Source organism: Podarcis cretensis (genome assembly GCF_951804945.1).
Source record: "Podarcis cretensis genome assembly, chromosome: 1".
NCBI classification, from domain to species: domain Eukaryota; kingdom Metazoa; phylum Chordata; class Lepidosauria; order Squamata; family Lacertidae; genus Podarcis; species Podarcis cretensis.
In genome coordinates this window covers 103,492,867-103,511,870 of record NC_137170.1, presented here as the reverse complement: position 1 = coordinate 103,511,870, position 19,004 = coordinate 103,492,867, and the positions used below count along the sequence as shown (strand labels likewise).

At 42.2% G+C, this 19,004-nt stretch overlaps 1 long non-coding RNA gene across 1 annotated transcript in view; it reads right to left on the bottom strand.

Moving 5' to 3' along the window:
- Positions 1–224: 224 nt before the first annotated feature.
- LOC307226485 overlaps positions 225–19,004 on the bottom strand; it is a 134,985-nt gene continuing 116,205 nt past the window's right edge. The window contains exon 5 of the long non-coding RNA XR_013843464.1: positions 225–313. This is a non-coding gene — a long non-coding RNA (uncharacterized lncRNA). The remainder of the gene's footprint in view (positions 314–19,004) is intronic.

The following is a 19,004-nucleotide window of genomic DNA, read 5'->3' as shown; positions in this document are numbered from 1 at the left end:
GTCATAAAGGACCTGGAATTAGGGCTGAGTGATGAAGTGGCCAAGTTTGGTGGCAACACGAAATTGTTCAGGGTGGAAAGAACAAAAAGAGACTGCAAAGAGTAGGGAAAAGGTCTCTCCAGATTGTATAAATGCACATGAAAATGCCAGCTGCAATTCAGTGTGCGCAAATATTTAAAAATCATTTAAAAAAATAAAAATCCTATTTTCGCACATATGCTTACATGGTCTGAAGTGAGGGTGAGCAACCAGGGAAGAGATCTTGGAGTCTTGCTTGATAACTCGATGTAAATGTTGACCCAGTGTGCAGCAGCTGTGAAAAGAGTGAGCTCCATGTCAGGGATCATTAGGAAAGGGATTGAAAATAAAACTGTCAATATCAGTTTTATGTAGTCTATGGGGCAACCGCACTTGGAATACTGGAAAACTTTGATAGACCGTGTGCGTTACCCATGTAACTTTACAATATATAGAGCCATAGAAATTATGTTGAAGCTTGTGCAAGTTTCCCAAATTAAAGACCACAGGCTGATCCAACATATGCTTCTTTCCTATTAGAATCAATAGGGTGTCAAAGTAAACTTGGGCCCATTTGTTCCTACGCTTCCCAAACACCTTTCCTGAAAACACTGGAAAAGTTTAATCCCTTAAGCCATGCAGACCTTAATTAGAAACAAATTAATTATAGAAAACCCTTTATTTTCATTTTAAAGGATTTTTTTTTTCAATATTCCTTCCCTAAGCGACGGGAAACTATGATAGCAAGTCACATTTCACTCTTCCCCCCTCCTTTTTAAAACAGTTTTTTAAATGTCAAAGGGAAACGGATTAAAAAATAGGAAGAGTCTCTGGTTTAAAAAGCATTTATTTATATCACTCACCTCTGTTGTGTTGGGGCTTCACAAAGGTATTTAACACATGTGTTTCAGAAAATGTGATTTATTGGGGAAAATGAGCAGTGTCCATTGACCCTCAAACCCACAGCACCACCTGGGCGCAATGGACTACGGTCAGAGCCCTCCCTAGTTCAAAACCAAAAGCACAGTTTGACACAGATCTGCTTTGAGGTGGTTGTTTTTCCCTTGCTGTGTGCATGTTCCTTGTCCTCTCTGGTACACTTCATGGCTCATGAATTTTTAGGCGAGGAGGGGTTGAAATAACTTCAGAGAATGGTTTCATACAGCTTTGAATCCCTATACATGCGCCTCACACTCATAATGGATTCTGTCAGGACGTTACAGGTGTACATCGAATGACAGATAACAAGCAGGGTTGTGTGGAGAGTTAGGGAGGGGTGATAAAGAGTTTGAGTTCATGAAGCAGTCATCCCAAGGTGCCCTTATTTCCTATTTAGGTATTTCTTGCCTACAGCCTTTCATGTTTCGTGCTTAGGTATTTACTGCCATAGGTTATATATATATACTGTACATATAAATGTGTGTGCTGAGCGAACTGCTACTTTTTTGGCTTAAGGGGAGTTGTTTGCAACAGGCCAAAGGGGCATTAGTGATGTAAACGAGGATGACAAGCCTGGCTAGTGTTGCTTCCCCACAAGAGATGGATGGAAGAGGAAGACTTTGAAAGGTACATAAAGGGAAAAGGCTCCGAGCCTTGGCGAGCAGAGGGTGAAGGGGAGGCTGCAGCAGTCAGAGAAGTAGCTCCAATGCTTGAGGAATATTGAGCTGTTCCTCAGGTATTTGTCTCTACAATCAGCAATCATCGCAGAGCATGGGGAGACAGTTTCGTGAGGCCGTCCTATCTATCTACTGCCTTGCTGCCACCCTTAAAAGAAGAAGGGACATAGCTCAGTGGGTAAAGAACATCTGCTTGTATGTAGAAGGTCTCAAGTTCAATCCCTGACATCTGTAGGTAGAGAGTCCCCAGTCTGAAATTCTGGAGAGGCACTGTTGGTCTGTATAGATAGACAACACCCAGCTGGATGGACCAATGGGCTGACTCAGGAACATAGGAAGCTGCTTTTAACTATGTAAAAGCAAAAAAAGGGGGGAGGTCCTGAATGGTAAATTGTTGCCATTGGTGTAAGGGAACCATGTTCTGTTCACCTAGGTGCAAAACAGTTGTTGTGATTCAGTTAGTCCGGATTTCAGAAGATACGTTGATAAATTGGGTGCCAGGATTTAGCAACAATCAAGTCCTGCTCTTAGATTTCAAAGTACAGTGGTACCTCAGGTTAAGAACTTAATTCGTTCCGGAGGTCCGCTCTTAACCTGAAACTGTTCTTAACCTGAAGCACCACTTTAGCTAATGGGGCCTCCCGCTGCCGCCATTCCACCACCATGCGATTTCTGTTCTCATCGTGAAGCAAAGTTCTTAACCCGAGGTACTATTTCTGGGTTAGTGGAGTCTGTAACCTGAAGCGTCTGTAACCTGAAGTGTCTGTAACCCAAGGTACCACTGTAGTGGACTATGCAGGGGGGATCTAGACACTTCAAAGAAGCGATTCAGTTAAATGTGTTGTAAACTCAGACAGGAAAATCCTGTTGGGAAAGATGGTACTCCACAGTACCATCTGGTGTAACAGTGTTATATCGCATGTACAATGCATATAAACTGCTTTTTCTTTACCAATCTAGCTGTCCCCAGCTCCAAATGCCCACTAGGTTCAAATGAGCGTGAATGGGTTTTGGTTTTTAAAGGGAATAGCAGCCTTTGGGGCACAGCCAATCCAAATCAGGACACTGGCAGGAACTGGGGAAGTATTAGCCCTTTCTCTCCTGCTGCAGACTGGATCTTAGCTGATAGACCAGTTCTGTAAATTGTATCACGTATACTTTGCTCCGGAGCAAAGACCTGTGGCTGGCTCTCACACAATGAATGGCCAACATGCTGCACCCGTTATATTATAGAGACTTCAGAAACATGTTCATTTGAGACTCTCAGCTTACACTTTTACTCACAGTCAGACCCATAAGGGTTAGGGTGGAAATGATCCACTTTTATTTTATTTTTTTACACTATCTGTCCATTTTTTCTCTTCTTTCCTTATCTGTTTCTCTCACTATCTTCCTACTATTTTCTGCCCCAACAAACTCTATTTAAAAAACAACAATACCAAAAAATAAACAAAACCAAAATTGGAGGTCAAATTCAAATGCATTTATTTTTATTTATTTATTTATTTATTTATTTATTAAATTTGTCAGTCGCTTGATCTTTCCAAAGGCAACCCAAAGCAAATTACAAGTGAACAAATGGACAAAATAATTTTCTAAGAGCAAAGCATGGGCCATTAGCTGTTTTTTGTTTTTGTTTTTAAAAAATCATAATAATTCCTTGATTTTTGAATCATTTCCAGTAATAGCTTTTGAATATGTGGAGCCAAGCCTTTATGGACTTTAACAGAGACCCTCTACTGTCACTTTACAATAGTCAAAAACAGATTTTTTAAAATACTACTGCCGAACGTTTTAGACACATTTTGGTATTTTGCTGGTATGAAATACCACGGGAAAGTACCTTCCATTTACAGAAGCCACCTGCTCTCAACAGCTTTTCAGAGATTTTTCCCTCCCAAAAAATGTGTAATACAATACAAACATGTGTGTTGCATTAAGTCAGGTTATACCAGGTCATGCCATGTGACACAATATATCCCGTATAATCTGATGCAATGCAAATCACTCACTACAGCATAAATTTGAAGAAAAGCTTCCCCCCCTCCCAACTCAGACAGACAACAGCTGTTGTAGATAAAGTGTCCATACTATCCCACATGGACAGGTATTCATGACTTGATATTGTCTGAATTAACGATAGATGGTTCTCTTTGGCTATATTAATCCTCTCCTGTAAATCAGTTCAGAGCATTGTGATCGCTGTTAGAAAAACTTGTTGTATAATGACACATTTCACATCATGCCTGCAGGGGTGGGGAGCCTATGAGTATCCAGATGTTGTCAGCATTACCAGTGGTCAGAGATATTGGGAGCTGAAGTTCAATAACATTCTGAGGGCCAGAGGTTCCCCAGACCTGCTAGAGAGGCAATCTTACCTGTTGGTCCCTTGATGAAAGTGTGCCAACTTACTAGTTGCCTCTTGTGAATTTAATGAGACTGGCCACCACCTGCTTTTTCAATTGCTGCCGGTGGTAACTCAGATTCAGCTATGAGAACCTTGCAGAACAGGTTGAAACCCAGGAAACTGCCCCTCTCTACTTTTGGTTCCTTACAGCCTGCAATTATTAGCATCTTCCTACTCCTTCCTATCTATGTTTTTTTTTTTTTTTCATTCCTCTAATCCTGAAGCTCTAAACAGCCTGGCCATCTAAGGGGCTGTTTGTCTCTGACCCCTCACATTACTCCAAGAACCCATCATTGGAATTCAAGGGGGCGGGGTTGCCTGGGAAAATAAATAAAATAAGCAATATTCCCTCCAAACAACAATTGCTGTAACCTGTGATCTGGTATTCGGACTCTGTGTCCAGATGACACATACAAAGATGTGTCCCACCCACCTATCCCTTCCAGCTCCCCTCTTTATTTTTTGTTTATCTGCTATCTTATCTTCCAGCTTACCTGACTGAAAACAGAAGACCAGTTTTCCACTGATTTCACAGAGGCCTGAGATCAGAACAAACAGAGGCATGATTTAATTAGCAGAAGTTGTGTACCACCAAAAGGGATGGTTTGTGAATGTCCCCCGCCCCCAGCTTTCAAAGTTATATATAACTCTTCTTGAAATCATAAGAAATTACTAAAGCCTAGAATGTATCAGGGTGGCCTTCTCCCTGATGACCTTGACCTAAGATCCTCACCTGAGATCCAATATAGGTGCTCTTGGCTTCAGAGATAATGTGCTTGGCAAGCAGGCTCATCAAAGTGGTGTCCCATCTTTGATACAAGCTCTCCAGGTAGTCTCCAGAAACAGTCTTCTTGGAGATGAAGAGGATTTAAAGGCTAGATGTGCAGCCATCAGTTCTTGGGATCCAGAGGTCAAGGGGGTCACCAAAGGGTATTCAGCAAATCCAGTCCCATGTTGTGGAACACTCTTCCAGCAGAGTTCAGCAGGTGTCTCTTGAAGGCTTTTTGTGTGTGTGTGTGCCAACAAACTTTCATAGCTGCTTAATTGATCATGCACTTTACTGATCATTTGTATAATTTTTAATGGAGCTTTATGCTTCATTGTGGCACACCACCATATGAAGTCTTCTTAAGCAGGACTAAGAGGTGAAAAGAACCGTTCCAACATGGTAAGCAGAGTTTCTCTCTCCTGCCCAGCTTCCTGCCTATCTGGGATCCTGGCTGTGCATGAAAGGTTCTATGATTTGACTTTAGCCACACTGTGCAAAGTGATCGGGCTTATGTCACGGCGCGGAGATACCTGAGGAAATTAGCATGGCTAATTAGCAGGGTTAAACTAAAAGGAAGCAATTGTCAGGCAGCAGATAATTAAATTGCCAGCCCTGTGGGGATGTGGACTTGTGGAAGCCACTCTACAGCTGGCTCTTCCAGGGTTTTGCCTTCTTTTGCTTTTTAATGTGAATAATAATAACAATAATTTTATTATTTATACCCTGCCCATCTGGCTGGGTTTTCCCAGCCACTCTGAGCAGCTTAAAGGTAAAGGTAAAGGGACCCCTGGCCATTAGGTCCAGTCGTGACCGACTCTGGGGTTGCGGCGCTCATTTCGCTTTATTGGCCGAAGGAGCCAGCGTTTGTCCACAGACAGCTGACAGCTGACTGTGGCCAGCATGACTGAGCCGGTTCTGGTGAACCAGAGCAGCACACGGAAACACCGTTTACCTTTCCACCAGAGTGGTACCTATTTATCTACTTACACTTTGACGTGCTTTCAAACTGCTAGGTTGGCAGGAGCTGGGACCGAGCAACGGGAGCTCACCCCATCGCAGGGATTCGAAACGCCGACCTTCTGATCGGCAAGTCCTAGGCTCTGTGGTTTAACCCACAGTGCCACTCGTGTCCTTCTGTTTTTTTTTTTTTATATATATAATTTTTATTACATTTTCCACAAAAAGAACAAAAAAAGCATATTTTCACAAACATTACAAAAGAAAAATTTTCACAAACATTATACAAAAAAGAAAAGAAAACAGCATAGACAAAAAATAAGACGAAAAAAAGAAAAAAGAAAAAGGAAATTTTGACATAAAAATAAACTCACTTTCCAATTATAACCTTCAAAACCTTATTTTCTTTGCTTCCACCCGCCTCCCGATCTTGTATTCTATGTAGTAATTAGTTCAGCAAGCTCAATTTTGTTCATTTTGACTCTTAATCCCTCCCTTTGTGCTCTTAATTAACTCAGTCACTAGAACCCCTTCTTTTCTTTTTCAATGTCCTCAACATTCAAAGATTTTACAGTGTTTTTGTAAATAGGCTTTAAACTTCTTCCAGTCCTCTTCCACCTGCTCTTCTCCTTGATCTCGAATTCTGCCGGTCATTTCAGCCAGTTCCATATAGTCTATTACTTGCATCTGCCATTCTTCCAGAGTGGGTAGATCTTGTGTTTTCCAATACTTTGCGATGAGTATTCTTGCTGCTGCTGTAGCGTACATAAAGAAAGTTCTGTCCTTCTTTGACACCAATTGGCCGACCATGCCCAGAAGAAAGGCCTCTGGTTTCTTCAGGAAAGTATACTTAAATACCTTTTTCAGTTCATTATATATCATCTCCCAGAAAGCCTTAATCCTTGGGCACGTCCACCAAAGGTGAAAGAATGTCCCCTCAGTATCTTTACATTTCCAACATTTATTATCGGGCAAATGGTAGATTTTTGCAAGTCTGACTGGGGTCATGTACCACCTATATATCATTTTCATAATATTCTCTCTTAAGGCATTACATGCCGTGAATTTCATACCGGTGGTCCACAACTGTTCCCAGTCAACAAACATAATGTTATGACCAACGTCTTGTGCCCATTTTATCATAGCAGATTTTACCGTTTCATCCTCAGTATTCCACTTCAACAGCAGGTTATACATTCTCGACAATATCTTAGCATTGGGTTCTAACAATTCTATTTCCAGCTTTGATTTTTCCACCTGGAAACCAATTTTCCTGTCCGAGTGATAGGCCTCTCTTATTTGAAAATAATGTAACCAGTCTCGCACCTTATCCTTAAGTTTCTCATAGCTTTGCAATTTCACTTTATCTCCCTCCTGCTCCAGAATTTCCCAGTATTTTGGCCAATTAGATTCCATATTAAGCTTTTTTAAGGCCTTTGCTTCCATAGGTGAGAGCCACCTAGGGGTTTTATTTTCCAATAAATCTTTGTATTTCATCCAGACATTAAACAATGCTTTCCTGACAATATGGTTTTTAAATGTCTTGTACACTTTAGCCTTACCGTACCACAAGTATGCATGCCACCCAAAAACGTTATCATATCCTTCCAAATCCAAAATATCCGTGTTTTCAAGAAGTAGCCAATCCTTCAACCAGCAAAAAGCTGCTGCTTCATAATATAACTTAAAGTCCGGCAGGGCAAACCCCCCTCTTTCCTTTGCGTCAGTAAGAATTTTGTATTTTATTCTGGGCTTTTTGCCCTGCCAGACAAATCTAGAGATTTCTTTTTGCCACTTCTCAAAACAGTCCATTTTGTCAATGATTTGTAGCGTCTGAAACAAAAACAACATTCTTGGCAATACATTCATTTTGATAACAGCAATTCTACCCAGTAAGGAAAGTTTCAAATTTGTCCAAATTTCAAGATCTTTTTTCACTTCTGACCAACACTTCTCATAATTATCTTTAAATAAATTTACATTCTTCGAAGTCAAGTTCACCCCTAGATATTTCACTTTTTTCACCAATATTAAACCTGTTTCTTCCTGAAACCTTTCCTTCTCTGCTGCTGTCAAATTTTTTTCTAAAACCATAGTTTTTGATTTATTCAATTTAAAACCTGCCACCCGACCAAATTCTTGTATTATTTCCAGTGCTCTTTTAGAACTAGGGATTGGCTCCTGTAACGTCAGTACTAGGTCATCTGCATAGGCTTTAAGTTTATAGTGTTTAACTCCGACCTGTATACCCTGAATCTGTTGGTCCCTTCTAATCATATTCAGCAAGACCTCCAGGACTGAAATAAAAAGCAAAGGGGAAATTGGGCAGCCTTGTCGTGTCCCTTTCTCTATCTTAACTTCTTCCGTAACTGCATTATTCACTATTAATTTCGCCTTCTGTTCTGAGTAAATCGCGCCTATACCGTTTCCAAACCTTTCTCCAACCCCCATCCCTTGCAAATTTTTCCTCATAAAGCTCCAAGAAATATTGTCAAAGGCTTTGTCCGCATCAATAAATATTAAAACAGCTTTTGTATTTATATTAACTTGTAGCTTTTCTAAAATGTCAATTAAGTTTCTCGTGTTATTTGACAATTGTCTGCCTGGGAGAAAGCCAGCTTGGTCTTTATGAATCATTGTTGCAGCACTCGTGTCCTTCTGAGCAACTTACAGTGTATCTAAAAACACAAAACATCAAGCATTAAAAACCTCCCAATAAGCTTACTGCAGATAGGTTTCTAGTCAAAATTTGAACTGTGGGGTCATGCAGGAACCAGGAAATTAAAGCCATCCCCCTCTCCTTTTCTGTTTGGCCCCTGACAATTGAAGAAGACAACAAGAGTCCTTGTGGATCAGGCCAATGGCCCCTCTTGTCCAACATCCTTTTCTCACAGTGGCTAGTCAGATGCCTGTGGGAAGACGAGTATGATATAAGAGCATTTTCCCCATCTGCAATTCCCAGCAACTGGTATTATTCAGAGACATCCTGCCTTCGACCTTTCTAGCTCATCTTATCACTTTGGCTCCAACCAGCTTCTGGTCTGACCTCAAGCCCATCCCACCTATGTGTCAACTATAAGGTGATATCTCTTTAAAAAGAAAGAAAAAAAAGATACAGAGAAGGTCTGGCTTAAGGGGTTTTCCCAGAGGCACAGTGATAAATGCTTCTTCAGCAGCTGCCAAGTTAATACCTGGAATAAAAAGGAACTCCTCCAGACAGCTCTTGCTTACTCAAGAGATAAGAACAGCCAGTTCAGACATTTCCACCCCCACTATCTCCCACTAAAAAAGTGAAAGTAATGCGAGTCCTTTTCCCCTGTCCTTGTCCCTTCTACAAAACTTTCTAGTGCACCCATGGCAGTTTCTCCAGTTGGCAAATGTGCCCACAAGCCCAAAAATGTCGGCAATCTCTGCTATAACAGTCCTGTGAACTGGTTAGTTTGGCAAGTAGCATCATCCTGAAGTCAACGCATGAGCTTCACAGCTGACAGGACATTTGATGGGAGTTTCTTCCCTCCTTTCTTTTTGCTCCTACCATCCACCCCTTTGGAGTCCTTTCTCCAGCTTGCATCAGAATTTTTTGGACTGAGAGATAAAAATCATAGGGATGTGGACATTCACACATCAAAAAGTTGTCACCATGGTTTTTCTCTTCCACAGAATGAGCCTGGCATCTTCCCACATTCACTTTGTTACACAGAACATAGTGCTGAAACTGATTGTCAGTTGTGCCCATCACCACATGCTTCAGATGGATTGTGTCTCATTCCTTTTTTCTTTTTTTTTTAATGGCATGAACCATTATTTTATTTTATTTTGACTCAGTGGTTTCCTCCACCCCAGAAAAAGCATAACCAATTTTAAAGGTTGTAAAACAGCTTCTGTTATTGAGGGAGGGGTTTATCATGTCTCAGCTGCCTGCCAATCAGCGCTGTGCATACCCAGTTTCTGCTGCACACCCACAGAAACTGTTTTCCCTCACCTCCATTTTCTGAGAAACGGATACATCTGAGCAGAATGTGGCACTTCCAGAGTGAAGCAGGGGCATCTTTGTACAGTTAGCACACATTAATGTACACTTGAACACAGAGAATTTGGGGTGTTCACATCAGATTTGCCATGGTTTTCATTTGCAATCAACTTGCTCTGCTGAATTCAATTTATCTTTTGTGGATTATCTCAGGAGTAAATGGCCCTAAGGATAGAGCAGTCAGAAGCAGCACACATTGAAAATTTTAGGGACTGGGACACACACAAAGACATTTTAGTGATCATGTTATACTGCACAGATCTTCAGACATGGATAGGTGGGAAGTGTGACCATTTTTGCAGTTCTGGTTCTCCACCCACCCACCCCAAACAGATATCCACTTTATTGAACGGACAGTGCTATGCTGAATTAATTTAATTGCCTGCAGCTCTGCAGTTGGTTGGGGGTGGGGAGTGTAGTGGCAAAATAAAATTCTGAAGTAACAAGTGGAATAATAAGCCCAGTGCTGAAATGGACCATTACTGGTGATCTCTCAGTTGCATGGTCCCAACGGTCAAACAGGAACGCACCCATTCATGATTTAGATTTATGCAGCACAGCTAGTTTTCAACTCAAATTCACACTAACGCCAGCATTGCAACTACAGCTTGAACCCTTAATTCAATAATGAGCTCAACAATTATACTTAAAGATTACTTACTCCTTTGGCAGTGTGAACACAATCCTTGTGATCACCAAGTGTGTACTATTCATTATCTCATCCAACGATTAAGCAGACTGAAATGCACTTGTTAAGCAATGATAATACGAGGTGTAATATTTATGTCGTCTTCTGAAGATGTCTACAAGCAAATTAGCGCTGCCCAAAGTCAACAGAGAAAATGCTGTCAATATCTAATATTTTTCCCCTCTTTTGTAATACTTAACTGGTTTTACATCAACAACACTCCTGACCTTGGACCTGTATTATTTAGGAATATGTAATCTTGTGCCTGGAAAGACTATGTATGTTTTCTCCTGCTAATTTGGCTTCATCTCCTTTGGTGTCCTGGTCTTTCCCCCCCTGCTTTTCTTTCCTGCAGCAAAATAGGGGATCTTAAAAGACAGGGCTTATTGGAAGGAGTGGGTGTAAGGGGGCTTTTGATACACTAAAAAGAAAATGCAATTATTTGATGCCAGGACTGGAGACTATCCTAAGTTGGAAATATGTCATAAATACATTGTGCTTGGCAACTGATCATGTAAACATTTCCACAGATAGTCTTTCATCATATGCAGGGGATGCTTGCTTCGTCTGACCGATATTGTCTCCTTTTAAAATGTCAGCCCTGTAACTTTGATGCTCGCGCGCTCCTTCTGTAAGTGTCTGCTCAGGCAGACAGTTTACTAATTTGAGGCTCAGCAAACCTTTCGCTGCACGGAACACCTTGAGGTTAGCGCATCTCTAATCATTATTTGATAACAGAAATCTGCAAGCATCACATCCCTAGTAACGAGAACATTGTATCTTAGCAACCAGCCTTGATAGTCAAACAATTTCATTAAAGCGTAGCACCTCTTAGCAGGTGGGTGAGTGCGGGTGTTGATAAACATTTATAACATGATCAGCCATTGTGTTTGCCAACACTATAATCAGCATGACAAATTTTATGAATTTGTTTACAAGCTCTTCAATAGCCAAACGAAGTTGGTAAACTACCTTGCAGGCTGGTTGCTGCTGCAAAGGCATGCAAAAGGTTTTGCAGAGATAGGGTGGAAGGGTTGGCAGGCAGGTACAGAGGGAAAGAACACATTGTGCCTTAGTATTTATTATTTTAAAAAATCATTCAGATTACTCCACAAAAGATGTGCAAGACTGAAGGCAAGAATAACCCCCTGAGAGACCAGGGTGATTTTTAAGTTGAAACCTTGCCCATTAATTTATTGATGTCTTTCTAGTATTGCAAGCTTATAGAGAGGCAAATTGCAGTTGCAGTGTTCACTAAGTTGGTTCACACATGCAAAGTGAGGAGAATGTCCTGGTGTCCCTTCCAGCACTATTGCTGTCTTCTGAAAACTTGTCAGGATGTAGCTGCACAAACGAAGGACGCTTTCTTTGAAAAAGTCATATGGCAAGATGCACGTTTTCCAAATAAACAAAGCAAAACCAATAATGAAGTGTGAATGGTAATATTGGAGCATGCCTTGCACTTGTGCTGCAGTTTGCCGGTTTGCACATTTGTGCTCGTCCCTTGATGAACAAGACGTCAAGCTGCGACTTGCATGTGTGAATGTGCTATCGCAGAACTTATATCGAGGATAGCACTTCCACATCACCTGATGTCGCTTCCAACGCAATGCCTTTCGGCAGACTCACATATCCATCTGCCAGTCATCGAGGAGAGAAGAATCATGGTTAGACAAATCAAGCAATGGACACTCTATGGATGTGTGAACAGAAACAGAGACCTATCGGTTTTGGCGTGACAATCTGGCATCCTTGCACAAAGTATCTTTGCTATACACTGGTCATTTCAAGGCTTTCCTATTTGTTATGTTGTGTTTTTAAATTCATAACCCAGCCGTGAGTTGGATCCAAAGGTGCCTTTTTGTTTCTGAAGGAGACTGATGAGACCAAGAAGAGGCAACAGTCATCCACTGTATCACCAGCATGGAAAGATGGTTGTGTGAATCAGATCAGAGTTAACCCTATGTTTGATTAGTTGTTTGTAGGGAGTCTTGGAAGGTAAATGAATGAAGGGAAGACTGGATACCATGCAGATAGTGTGGGAAAACTGCCAGAAATTTTTCACAGAGAATAAGACTATCAGCAGCTACGATCCAGGATACCTGTGTTCCACCTCCAGTGTATGCCTCTGAGTGCTAGATTCTGGGAATCACAAGTGGGGAAAGTACTGTTGTGGTCAGATCCAAGTTGTGGGCTTCCCCACAGTGGTTGGACACTGTGATAACAGGATGTTGGACTGGATGGGCCATTGGCCTCCTCCAGCAAGCTCTTCCTGTGTTCTTAAGGTGCAATTCACTGAAGCTAGTGGCAAAATTCCTTGGTTTCCGCTGTTGACCTGCCCCACTTTTATCAAATCAAAGACTAATTACAGTCATAAACCAGCATGATTACAACAACGCCAAAGTTAAAACATTTCTCCAATCTTTGCCTTTATTAAGCATTTTGCAAAAACCACAACCCAAGTTTTATGTGACCAGGTTTGGGATATTTGCTGCCCACAAAGGCAATTTGCACAATATCATGTTTGTGCTAGGCTGGTTTTTTTCCTTGTTTTTTTTGTGTTTTTTTAAGACTGCAATCCATATTTACTCAGAAAAGTCCTAGTGTGGTTAATGGGACTTACTACAAGCGTACAGAAGACTGTAGCTTCAATATATTAGTTTGCCAAGTTTTCCCAAATTTGCAACAGCTACTCAAGACCTATTAAAGCCACTCATGTGACTACAGAATTTGCTGCGGTTTGCAAAGCAGCTGATGACTTATTTTCTTAGCAGATGGCTCATGCTCTGCCTAGCGCTTACAAACAGAAATTAATTGCTTTGATCTAATCCAAAACCACCGGCCAGGTAACTTAAACCTGTGAACCCTGCCAGTTCTGCAGGTTAATCGGTTCAAGAAGGACACAACAGGTGAAACGGATTAATACCCAACAGTTTACTAATAGTTTACTTATAAATTTACTGAACGATGTAAATCTTTTACATTTCCAGAATGTTCCTCCTTTTCCTGCTCCTTTAAAAATCAAATATGTCTTGCTCACCACGTTCTAAGTTTTCTTTTTTCAGTTAACTCTTTCTTGAATTTATTGGAATAAGAGCTACATGAAGTACAAGTGGTGGATTAAGAAGTCATGCATATAAGCCCATACTATTTATACTCAAGGGCTGCTTGGGCACAGGCCCAATTTGCAGAAAATTTGCATATGCAAATTTATCACTTGGCTCTCCCACAACTCTGACATCAGCCACTTGTTGCACAGCTCACTGGCAGTGCATCACCATGCAGCTGCCACGGGTACACCCAGAGCACAGAGCAAAATGACCCAGGCCTGGGTCCTGCAGGCCACCCCCTTGCAGTTCTCCTGCCGGATTCCTTTCTATTTGGAGCTACGGGCATAAACAAAACATCAATGTAAACCAAAGCAAGCTTAAAAGAAAGGGGAGATGGGAGTAGCAGCAGCCAGAAGGACCAAAGTGAAGTGACATCAATTCTTAATTAAAATCCACACTGACCTAATACACCTTTCTCCAAAAAAAGAAAGAAAATACTCCCAAAATGTGTTCTAAACATCGTATTTTTTTCCCAGGTTGTTCCCTTTCAGAGGACAATGTAAGAAATGAATCTACTGAAAATCTGTCAATCAATTGATTAAGTGAAGAACTGGTCTCCCTTCCAACCCAATCAGTGAACTGTGCCAATAACTGTAAATATTTGGAGAGCTCTGCATACTCCTTTGGCTAGCGCCTTTCCATAGCTGCTGAGCAGGAACCAAACTGCATCTCTAGCAATTTCCAATGCAGAGAGGGAGATACAAAAGCATAACGAATGTGGAAAGTGCATTCTCTTTAGAAATCGGTTTCACTTCTCCACTTTGGTTTCAGCTCTGCAAGATCTGCAACTCGCCTGCTCAGCAGGTCTACCGCAGGCCCCTTGTCTTTTTCAACACAGCATCGTGTGTGCAAGCCAGGCCACAGATATACACTGACAAAGTTTAGAAAGGAGGAGAGAGAACCTACTAAAATAACTCTGCACTGTTGTTGTGGTGTGGACCACCTCATTGTGCAAAGGTGCCATCTGGGCATGTTTGGAAGTTGGTTGCAGACACTTTGGGTGCTATGTTGAAATGAGGATGGGCTGGTTTTGGGTGTATCTCATTTCCACCTGTAGCAGATTTAGTGGGGGTGGAGTCTGGCCCTGGTTGCACAAGGGCTACTCTTTGGGGAGGAAAGGGTTGTGCAACTTGTGTCACGACTACCCTACAGGCATACAGCTAACATGACTGCTTACAAGAGAGGAAGGTTCAAGTCTCCATTTTTTAAGCAGTGGAAGGGATTGTGGAGTCTTGGGACTACATTTCCCCAAACCCTCTGCTGTGACCTGTGTCTCTAACCTGGGCTTTGTACATTCAAAGTATTCTTTCCCCCACAAAGAATTATGGGCACCGTAGTTTGTTACGGACTGCTGGGAATTATAACTCTGTGAGGAGTGTCCATAATTCTTTGAGGGGGGAACTGTGCTTATAATTTCCTTTAAAGGTGCAGTGTGCACACAGCACGGGAGAGGAGAGTTGCCTTCATTGGAAAAAAAAGGTATAGAGAACAAGGAAAGAGGCAGAAAAGGGATCTGTAAGGACTGGAGAAGCCCCCTCAGATGATTCACTGGTGGAAAAGAAAAGAAGATCTATGTTCATGGTTTGGAAAGAAAAACATCTCTGGAATTGTCACTAGACAAAATGACTCAACAGGGAAAGCCCTGAAAGAAAGAAGCTTCTGCAGAATGATTATTGAACTGGCAAACACAGATCTGGGCTGTCTGGTTTTTCTGTGCAACCCCTGCAAGGTTCCCTGTTTACCTTCCTCCATCAAATTATCTGTTTTGTTAGCTGCATGTCACTGTGATATATAATTTACAGATATGTGATTGATCAGTTTTACCTGTACAGCACAAGCAATGTCTTGAGCTTCTGTGACTGAGTGGCCACTAACTATGGTCATTTTGTTGTTTGTAATCTTACAACCCTAACCCTAGGGGGTTACACTGGAACCACGTGGAAAGCTGATGTACAGCATCTGGCCCACATGATAAAGCCAAGTTGTTGTTGTTGTTGTTGAAGAGGAGGAGTTTGGATTTGATATCCCGCCTTTCACTCCCCTTCAGGAGTCTCAAAGCGGCTAACAATCTCCTTTCCCTTCCACCCCCACAACAAACACTCTGTGAGGTGAGTGAGGCTGAGAGACTTCAGAGAAGTGTGACTAGCCCAAGGTCACCCAGCAGCTGCATGTGGAGGAGCGGAGACGCGAACCCAGTTCACCAGATTATGAGTCCACCGTTCTTAACCACTACACCACACTGTTCATCCATATTCATCCCACCCCACAAGTTCAAAAGTCTATCATAGAATTTAGCTTGCCTTGTAGCTACATGGTACTACTGGTCAACTCTCCAGATGGTTCCATGTGCCCCATCATATGATTTTTCAAGTAATCCCCATGTGACCAAACCTTTACAAGAAATGGCAAGTGCAGGATGACCACCCCATGCAAGATGCCTCACCAAAATACCAGAGAGGATTCTGAGCTGTAACCTTCAGGTCAACATATCTGCCCTTTCGTTGCTAGAAGCATGGCAACAGTTGTCTCAGTGGATCTGTGACTGTCAAAGTTCCACAAAAAAAGATCTATTTACCTACTTTGTAGCTGCATTTTCCCACTCATAACTGAAGTTTAGTTTCTGAGAAGTACTGAATAAAAAGCCATATCGAATGTTTGTGACATTTCTTATTGCATTCACTGGATACGTTTCTTCACCATCTTTCCAGACAATTCAAATCCTGATAACCGGTGATTATAATTATATTATTACCACTATGCATTTTGATGATGAATACCAGCAATCCAAATGTGAACATAAAACAACAGAACTAAGAACTTAATCCCAAGAGTCCTGGTGAAACGAAAAGCTTTCTGAGGGCAAAATGGTAGATAGTGTGGGTTTTGAAGGAGAAAGCATACCACAAATGAGAAGTGACCATGGAAAGGACCTACTTCATTCTTTGGAGTCACAAGCCTTGCTTTCAACCAAGAATAGCATCCTCAGTAGCATGGCTGGCCCAAGGCTATTCACTGTCTGAGGCAAAAGACAGGCTGATGCCCTCTCATTCCAGATACTAGTAGTTACTTCAGGCAACCAGACTAACAGTTGACTCTTTCTTCAGCACTGGTGATGGTGAGACAACATATTTCACTGCTACTAAGGGTCCTTGTTGGTCGATCAAAGTACTCAAAGAGGTGCCTATTAGCCAGAAGCTCTTTTTGGCAGAAGACTGAGCCCTGAACTAGTAGCTCTGTTGGATTTGTTAAGGTTGTTTAAATTTTACCAGCAGTCTGAGCTATCATGCAAGGACGAAAGGCAAAACAAGAAGCTTGTGGGGTGCAAAGTTTGTACCTTGTACCTGTGGCATCCAAGGTAACATCCCTGCATCATTGACTTTGTACTGTATAGTGAGCCATTAATCTACCTGAAATACCTGTGGTGAAGCGAGGCATTCTCGATTAGGTAACAGAGACTCCCACCTTTGAAACTTAAACCAGCCAGGATGAAAAACACATTTATTGCTGACGCTCATTCCCCCCTGTGTGTTTAGTTTGCCTCCCATCACCAAGGACTTGACAGGTAATAAAGTCAGCAATGTAGAGTGGAGTTGGGAGAGATAACTCACCTGACAATTAAGAGCAGTGTTTTTACATAGGTTTCCAGGGCTTGTAAAACCACAGGGAGCTGTAGTGAATGTCACAGAAGATATTAAAGGAAGACAAAACTAGTGCCCAGGAATGAGGCTGGAGAAATTATTCTGACACGTCACTCCTCACACATTAAAAAAAGCATAACAGGAATCTTCCTTCAGCGCTGGAAGAAGACATTTTGTTGTCTGAAATGCAAAACAAGATGGTCCTCTCCGATTTCATGTACAGACATAGGTGCCAACTCTCTGGGATGCTGAGTGCCCAAGCACCCACAAAATTCCCCATGAAGGGTCCAGGCACCCACAAATTTCAGTGCCAGGGCCATGCACGTTGCATGTTACCCACAGCCCCAGGCACCCACGGTCGCAGCTTAGTTGGCACTCCTATGTACAGAAGCCAAACAGACTGGCAGCAGGCTAGCTGAGGGGTTCAGAGAGTCTCTATGGTGCACACAGCTGTTTTCAACACCTCCACACTCCAAGCACCTCCTGTCTAGGCAGGCATAGCCCTCTTTCCTGTACCACATGAGGAATATCTAAGTCAGGTCCTGGCAGAGAAGATCATATACATGGTGATGTCCACAAATTGTGACTTGCATTTCTCGCTTTTCCCCAACTGACAAAACCTTTTGTCTACGTGCTTCTTCTGAGTACTTCTATGCCTAAGTTCTCCACAGATCCCAGAAATGCCCAGTAAGCAAATGCACAAAATTTGAGCAGTCATTTTTACAGCAGCCTACCATGGCTGCTCAGATACCCAATGCCATTCATTCACCAGAACTCCCAAGCATTATCAATGTCCAAGAGCCCATTGCAACCAGACAAAACATGTGAAAAGAGCGTGGAACAAGGCTGGTGAGGGGTTTGGCTTTGGAGGAGTCCTAGTGGCCACACCTGCAGGGCTACTTTCAGCTCTGAGGATCTGAGGTCCCCCTCCCATCCACTTCTGGTTAGTGCATAGGCATCCCCCAGGTTGACAAAAGTGTACATGTGTTTATTTCTGACTGCCTCGTCTGATAATTTGAGGTGATGTGGGCAATTGGCTTGACTCCACCCACTTGCTTTTCACAATGGCAGATCATTCTCTGCCTTTGGTACGGATTCTTTCCTATTCTGTTCAAGGACTCAGCTTGAATCCACACGCAAGCCCCCACTTGATTGTAAATATACAAGCAGCCAGGAAATGAACCTTTTAAATTTGCTGTTTCCTGTTATCTTGCTTGTGATGGTTCTCACACCATTTAGGAGGCGGTATGCCCATTTTACTGACGTGAGTGCTGAAAACAAAGTGACTTGTTCAAGGTCAGCTAAGATAACCTATGCCTCCCTCCTCACACAACGTAGTTTGTCTTACAGTCTGACTTGCTACCCCTTGCACCACACCAGCTGAACTCTGTCTTAGACCTTCCGACTTTGATTCCTAGTCCATATAAGGGTCATTGGGTGACATTTCTCACGAAGGTGCTATGAGAATGAATAGCATAAGGATGCCGGAGGGCGGAGTGGGAGGGATGGGCTTGCAATCCTGCAACCTAAATCCCAAATGCATGTTCTTGAAGGTACATGTCATCATTTCAATGGAAATTATATCCAGGCACATGTGCTTAAGATCACGGCCTGAAAGTGCTGTAAAACTATTGGTAATAACAGTTGTCAAGATAGATCTTTGAAGAGCACTTTCACAGCCTGCAGAAAGCACTTTCACACTACAAAGTATTGCTGAAGACCTGCTTCTTATTTCTGTTTCCCACCCACCCCCCACCTTACCCCCACCCCC